The following is an 8,344-nucleotide window of genomic DNA, read 5'->3' as shown; positions in this document are numbered from 1 at the left end:
TCCAAGGGAATGGAACAAAAGGGTGCACCCTGGCAGGGAGGAGACGTCCCAGTAACAGGCAGGTGCGTCGGTGTGAAGACAGAGAAAGGGAGACGGAAGCATTCTTCCTGGATGTTCCCTGTTCCCCAATAAATAGGTGCAACATTACTTAAATAGTAAAAACAAAAAGAAACAAATGGAGCGAGACCAAGACTTGTACGAAAAGGCAGCGTTTTGGCCCAGCTGCCGTCGGGGAGGGTGGCAGGACGACCTCCGCGGCTCAGAGCCCTTTCAGACATTCCAGGGTTCAAACCATGCACCAGACGAGTCATCAGCATCCCCTGACGGTGCTCCGGGTGTCAGTATATTTTTTTGTTATGTTTTTTGTTAGAACTTCCAAGAATAGGAATCCCCTAAAGTGATCCAAGGCAGTGTGGCAGCGGGTAGCGACCTGCGGCAGGTGGGAGTTAGGGTTGTCCTCCCCCAGCACCCTCGGCAGGGCGCTCTGCTCCGGTCAAGGGAGAACTGGCTGGCCGGGTTAGAAGAGACCAGGGTCTAGGAGCTTTCGGAGGGGGGTGCTGCCTCGCGCCCGCTGGGCACCCCGACTCTGACACCTGCCAGCGGGCGCGTGTGCGTGATGGTCCCCCATCGCCCACCAGGCACAGGCTCACTTGACCAGTGAAGCTCCATTTCTGGCCTCCCTCTGGGCCCAGGAGTCCTCCAGGGCGGGCCTGGCTCTCAGGCACCGGACCAGACCTGTGGCTGAGGCTGGGCCTTTGATGAAGGTCCTTCAAAGGCTAATGAGCCACACTTGAATTGAAAACCACCCATTCTGGTAATTAAAATGTAAAGGACACCTTGTAAAATATTGATATTAGTGACCGTTATCAGGCCGTGTCCTTCCATGTGCAAGTGGGAGCTGTTTGGGACTGTTCGGCTGTCCCTACCGCACGGTTGTCCAGAGTGGCTCCGGGGGCACGGGGGCCCGAGCGGCCGGACACACTGCAAGACGCGACATCGTTTCTTAGAAAAACGAGTTGGATGGAGCTTTGCAGAGTTTAAAATTACCTGCCAGATATTCTAGTAGGTGGACATCTTATTTACACGCAGTGGAGCCCAGACTTCATCTCTGCTTTTACCCAAAAACATATTTCCGCCACTTAATTTTCCAAGAGTGCAAGGAAGATGTGAGTTGGGGCGACACTTGCTTTGGTCAAAGCTCCATCAAGGATCTCGTGTACAGAAGATAATGTCACCAACGGCGACGTGAGTCTAGGTGAGTCTGCAACGCGTGGGCATCAGTCTGCGGCTGTGGCTGTGCAGTCACAGTAATCGTAAACACCGGTGCGAAGGGCTGGCTATTTCCTTAGGCCTTTTAGGGTAAGTTGTCACGATCTTTTATTAAACACAATGCATGTAATTTTTTTATGTCGTAGCTTATGTTTCATTTATGTTACGGTCTTTTGATTTTTAAAAACTCTATGCGTAAGTAGGTCACCCTATTCATGAAGATCATTTCATAATATTAAACGGAGCGTTAATAATACTAGGTCACCGTGCGACACCTCAGATAAGCAGCAGGTTTTGAGCAGAGCTACGGAATGAGGTTGTCCATACAGTGAGAACTCACTGGAAACTAGAAGGCAGGCCTTCAAAGTGGACTTAATCACGTTGTTTTGTGATTTTTTTTTTTCCCATCAGCGCTCCTTGGCCAATCTATGAGCAAAATGGTTGCTGGAGACTATGGCAGGACGAAGAGGCGAGGATCATGGTGTCTTAAGCACTTAGACTCATCTAACAAGATGAGGACTCGCTGGATGCGGTGGATGTGAGGATGGTCACGGAGAGAGCGCAGCAAACATGGCACGAGAGCAAGTTGAGCAGGGAAGGACGACTGTGGTCACGGCTGCGGCCGTCCAGGAGGGGGAACACATGCAGCATGAGCTCCACTCCACTTCGACAAGGGACTGGGGGGGCAGGTGAAGAGTGGGGTAGGTGAGCTGGTTGGCTTGTAGATGGTAATCGGCCTTCCCGGGAGGGAAAGCACACCTTCCTCGTGTCTTCAAGATGACCTGATAATGTCCGGCCACCTACCCATCCGGAGGCCAGGAGCTAGGGATGCCAGCCCCCTTGATGTTCACGTGTCAAAGAGCGAGCCACCAGGTCCTTGAGGAGAGGAACACCTGGGTTGCGGAACTTCAGGGAGAAAGAAACAATATACAACTGCGGGTTTTGTGAATAAGATGCTCTAGAAGGGAGGTCCGTGCCCCAAGTCGGAAGGGAGCCCACCTCGAATTGAGTCAAGCGAAGGGGAGTACCATGACCGTCTTGGTCACCTCCAGGTCAACCACCCAAGAACCACAGGCTCGTTCCATGGATACCACACTGGGCCCCAAGGTGTTAGGAACTCATCTGGATAGGGGCATGACTACGTTTTGAGTCGGTGATTCAGGTTTCTTGGTCTAATTCCTCTACTTACTAAGATTTTGAGAATAAGACAAAGACCAGTTTCCACATGCGTTCTGTAAGCCATAAAGAAAATGCCGCGGCTGATGATACTGCACCGGGGAACGTTCAGCTACGCCCACTAGAAAGTCTTACCATACGCGTGTCTTAACACACAGACTGAATATTCCATGCATTTGACATGCGAGCATTGCTCCAAATGCTATAATTTTATCACGACCACCCTGTTAACATGAATAATAGAAATAGTTATTTAGGTGACTGAGCAATGGCATCCATTTCCCTTTATAAAATTAAGATTCAAAAGAGAGCATGCACACTTTGCATACTCCTTAGAGCTGTTATATTTTCTGCTCGGTATAGATTTTTAAATATAATACTCTCTTGGTAGAGCACTGAGAATTTACTTCAGAAATGTGCATTGCATTTTTAAAGTCCAAAAAAAAAAAATACAAAAAAAAAGAGAGAGAGAGAGAAAAAAAACTCTCATTATCTCCACTTGAAAATATCTCTTTATGAAAGGCTTGACGTTGAACAAAATGTTTTCTTATGAAACTATTAGGCAAGGATTCATTTATACCTAAGGATAGAAATAATTATATCTGTGTAGACCTGGCTTCATAATAGACCTAATATTTCTAAATTTGCTGAGGAGTTCAGTTAATTTCCCCAGGTGTATCCCTAGACGCCGATGAGTGTTTGATAGAGGACGGTTAAGTGTGTCTTTCTCCCTCTCTTTCTCATTATTATGTGCATCCCCTGAGCTCACATTTGTCCCAACACTGTTGGTTCAAACACCGTTCTTATCATATGGCATTTGGGAGCCAGGGTGCATTTTCTGAGTAAAGGAACAAAACATGTGCATTTTTTCTCGTCCCAATTCTTGTTGCTAATCCTCATTTAGCCTCTTGAGTGGACATACTTGTGTCAGGTGCAGCGCACTCCAAAGCCTGGCACATGGATTTAAGAATCAGAAAGCACATTACTAGGGTGCAGATATTTACATTATAAGGGATGTGAAGTCATGAAAAGCAAGGTCACCTGGTGCATTTGTGATTGAATTGGACCATTCTTTAAAATTCAACTTATGGGGCTGCCCGGGCGGCCGAGTGGGTTAAGCATCTGACCGTTGATTTTGGCTCGAGTCGGGACCTCAAGGCGGTGAGGCTGGGCCGCCGGTCTGGCTCGTGCTCCACGCGGAGTCTGCTTGAGATTCTCTCCCTGTCCCTCTGTTGTGCACGCGCCTGTGCTCACTCACGCTCTCTCTCTCTCTCTCAAATAAATAAATAAATAATTTTTTTTTTAATTTCAATTTATTTGTCCTCAATTTCTCCGGAATAGTGATGCAAAAATTGTTTAAAGGGAGGCCGCTCATGTGGGCCGGATATGGAGATCTGCACAACTGTGAGGGAAAGGAACTCTGAGGAACTCGGATTCCTCAGCTGGGCCCGTGGGTCCGGCCCAAGCAGCAGGCTTATTTACAGGCAGGTGGACACGAATCTGAACTTCAGCCGTCATCTCTCGGCCAGCGTCTACTTACTTGTTTCATGTCGGAGACAGAGGAGGACTAGTCGGTCTCTTGTCTATATTCAAACACTCAGATGTGATTGTAAACTGCTCTTCGCCTTCATGTCACTTACATCAAGAACTTGCATCACTTAAACCATCTTTATCCTTTGTCATCTGACAAATTGGTAATTACGTGTGTCAGATCATCACATTGTACACCGTCCACGGTGTTACAGGTCAATTATATCTCAACGAAGCCGGAAAAAAAAAAAATTCTCAAATAAGGTGACTTCTGCTCTACCAGGGAATAGGATTTCAATATGTCTTCTGAGGGACTGGTGTGTGTGGGGGGGGGGGGGGAGGGTGGGCAGGACACAATTCAACGTAGAACAGTCTTACTGAAATATATGTGGCAGGACGATGGTAACCAAGGTGGTAGCTGTAGGCCTAAGGATTGGCAATAAAAAAAATTCAATGCAAATGAATGTATTTATAACTCATAATTTCTTTTTTAAGATTTATTTATTTGAGCAGGGGGAGGAAGGGGCAGAGGGAGAGTCTTAAGTCAACTCCACACTGAGCACAGAGCCTGCCCCTGAGGGGTCAGGACCCTGAGAGCACGACCTGAGCCAAAATCAAGGGTCAGACACAAGCGACTGTACCCCCCAGGCGCTCTGCGTGATTTCTTACACGGAACTTAACTCTGCCATCATCAACTGGAACGTTTGATACAATTGTTATTAAGATCGTGTCATCTTACGGAATCGATTCGAAAGAACTGACATCTCTGTAGAATGAAATATCCCATCCGTGAACACTGTATTGTTTTTATACGCGCAGGTACTATTTTTATATTTTCCAATCAAAACTGTCATTCTTGTCTGATTAATTTGAAAATAAGTAATTAGAAAATTTGTATTCCCAGTGCTGTAGTTGGTGAGGAAGCCTATAACTTTATATAAATCAATAACAAATGACCATAAACACCTCTTTCTCTTCCTCCACCCTCTTTCTCTCCACATGTCTATACAAACACGCACTCGCGGGCGCACACATCTATGAATCTTGGAGACTTCCCAGGGTATATCATGATAGGGGTGGGGCGTAGAGTCAGGATGGATACTAGGCACAGGTAATAAATGAAGAAAGTGACTCTGCATGGCTTGGAATGCTTTGCCAGTGGATGGAGAGGGTGATTAATGGAGCCTTCGGCACCAGGGGGAAAACCATTTAATTGCTCAGTCGTTGTCTCTTTATGATTTTGACAAAGTTTAGTTGCGGAGGGAAATTTTTTCGTCCAGTGTGGTGCAAATATACTGAAAGAATACGTTTCCTCTGACCCATCAGTCACGTTGAGATCGTCCTTTAAGACGATGCCATCCAGGAACAATAGCAGCTTGAAAACTGAAAGGAAGAATGTTCTTTGTTGGAGGAGCAGAAGGAGGAGAAAATGGGGAAAAAGTGGCTTCCTCCCCTGGCTCTGTGATGCTCACTGGGAGCTTCTTGGTCCCCAAGGACATCCAGGCCTGTCCAGTCACGTGTGGAGCGGTCCCGTCAACGTGCTCCAGGCCCGAAGCCACACCTTCCAGAAGGTGGCATCAGCCCTGGAGGGACTTGACCTCACAGCACTTGCACGGCCATCCCCGCCCCAGGTGACAGCCCAGGTGAGGGATAGGCTTCCTGGGACACACAGGTGGGGGCTGCCGCAGAGCCCAAGGGGACAGCACTTGTCCCGTCTCCCATGACGTGGCTTCCAGGTGGCTCCCAGCGACATGCCCGGGTTCAGGAATCCTTGGAAGTGGGCCAACGTTGGATGGGTTCATCTCTTAGCGGGTCACCTAGGGGGACGAGGATGGAGACTAAGCTATGACACAGGGAACGATGGTAGAGACTAAGTTGTGACACAAGGGGATACTGATAGAGACTCAGCTGTGACATGGAGGAAGAGGATGGAGACTAAGCTGTGACACATGGAGGAAGAGGATGTTTGAGGATGGGGGATGCCAGGCCCCGAGGAGGGGGAGGCCCCAAGGGGGGGAGGCCAGGCCCCAGGGGCTCCTCAGGCCGACGGGGTGGCCCCTGGGACACTCTGCCCCGACGTGCGTGTCTCTCGACCCGGACTGAGCTCCCGGGTCCTCTGCCTTGAGCGGCGTCCGTCGGCCTTAGGAACCTCAGTGCCTCATTTCATTTATAGTTTCTGGTAATATATTCAGTCAACGCCTTAACCCATAGACACACAGTTCCTTCCATTTGTTCAGGTATTTTCCTCCTCAACCCTCTGTTTCTCTGTGTTGGGTTATTTTTATTTATTTATTATTTTTTTTTTTTTTTTGTCTCCCAAAGCTGATAAATGTTCTCTTCTCTTAAAAAGCCACTTTTATTTGATTTGATGATTTCTGTTCCTAGAGCAATTAATTTTCTATTTATAAGGTTTCACACTTCGTTTTTTTAGTTAGCATTTATTTCTTCCATAAGTCTCGCAATCTGTTGCTTTGCTTTTAATAAATCTTGTAACAACTCTTAGTGTTGGTGCCTGGGCGGCTCAGTCGGTGAAACATCTGACCCTTAATCTCCGCCCAGGTCTTGACCTCAGGGTCATGAATCCAAGCCCGTGTTAAAACCTACTTAAAAAAATAAAGTGAACTGAATAAAATTTAAAAAAATATATGTGATAATGAACATTGATAATCTGTAGGCACAAAAACTAAAGACTGAGCAGGTAAGCAATGAGCCCCTGTTGGCAGCTGGGAGCATGGGTGCCCTTGCCTGCACCGAAGAGTGCGCTGGGGACACGACTGCACAGAGTGTCCTGCTGGCAGGTGTGCCCGACCCAGGAAGGCCCGGGGGCCGGGACCTGTGGGCGCCCAGGGGGGCTGATGCTGCAGGTGCTGGGGGTGGCGGGGCTGATGCTGCAGGTGCCGGGTGGAGGGAGGGCAGCAGCGCTGATGCTGCGGGTGCTGGGGGGCGGCGGGGCTGATGCTGCAGGTGCTGGGGGGTGGGAGGGCTGATGCTGCAGGTGCGGGGCGGGGGGAGGCGGGGCTGATGCTGCAGGTGCTGGGAGGTGGGAGGGCTGATGCTGCAGGTGCTGGGGGGAGGCGGGGCTGATGCTGCAGGTGCTGGGGGGCAGCGGGGCTGATGCTGCAGGTGCTGGGAGGTGGGAGGGCTGATGCTGCAGGTGCTGGGGGGGCGGCAGGGCTGATGCTGCAGGTGCTGGGGGGCGGCGGGGCTGATGCTGCAGGTGCCGGGGGACAGGGTCCCAGAGGCCCGCCTGCGACCTGCCACTCTGCGGTTGCATCACGGGCCCTGCCTCCGTGATGGGGAATGAACAGGGAAAATTATTTTATGAAAAGTGCCATGAACTTTTTAAAAGAGCACAAATGGAGCACAAAGCCGCCGTGCCCTCCGCCCCGTGCAGCCCGTCCGCAGCCGCAGGCCCCTTGCCTACCCTTGATCCCCGAGGGTTGAAGGCTTAGGTGCCACCAGGTAACATCCCTTCATTTGAAAGGAGGAACAGAAGAGAATCCCAGAGAGTCGGATCCAGCAGCTCCAGATTCAGAGCGAGCCGGAGGCTGGATGGGAGGAGAAACCCAACACACTTCCTGACCCTGAAGCTCTTTCCGGCCGTCTTCTCTCTAAAAATCGGACAATTGGGTTAACTTTGCTCTAGACTGAATTACTGACTTGGTGAAGGGCAGATCCCCAACCTACAACTCAAACCTGATTCTGGGTCCTCATTACGTTGACCCAGAGATGATGAATGACCTCCCACCAGTCATAGTCCGGCCTCTTCCCCCGCTGTGAACCGCCCGTGCGCTTGTAACCCCCCTTACATCCGATTCTGTTTTTCTATAAGTTCATTAAAAAAAAACAACACTCTTCTGCACTCCTGCGACAAGACTTTGCAGGCCCATGAACACGCCGGGCACGGTCACTCCTCACTATTTTTGCACCTAATCTTCTCTAATGGGCAATGTGACTCCCCCAGATACGTGCCTGGCTCACTTCCTTGCTACCTTTAAGCTTTTGCACAAACGTCACCTTATCTACGAGGACTTTCCCAATCACACTGTACACAGTAGGCCCACCCCAACCCTCAGGCTCCTTATGTCTCTTCTGTCCTTTGTTTTTCCCCATAGCCCTTATCCTATTTGATACGCTGTTTTACATGTTTGCTAACTGTTCTACCCACTAGAAATATGACTTCTTTGAGGGTAGATTTTTGCTCACTGTGTATATTGCTATTTGCCCAGAACCTGGAACAGGGCCTGATGGCGTATGCGCTCAATAAATATTGAATGAATGAATGAATGAATGAATGAATGAATAGATAATGCTTCTCCCCCAGATACCCATTTCTCCATTTTCCTTCACCACTCAACATATGTCACCA

The sequence above is a fragment of the Canis lupus genome, chromosome 34 (genome assembly GCF_048164855.1).
Source record: "Canis lupus baileyi chromosome 34, mCanLup2.hap1, whole genome shotgun sequence".
NCBI classification, from domain to species: Eukaryota; Metazoa; Chordata; class Mammalia; order Carnivora; family Canidae; genus Canis; species Canis lupus.
Note: the sequence above shows the minus strand (reverse complement) of the source record.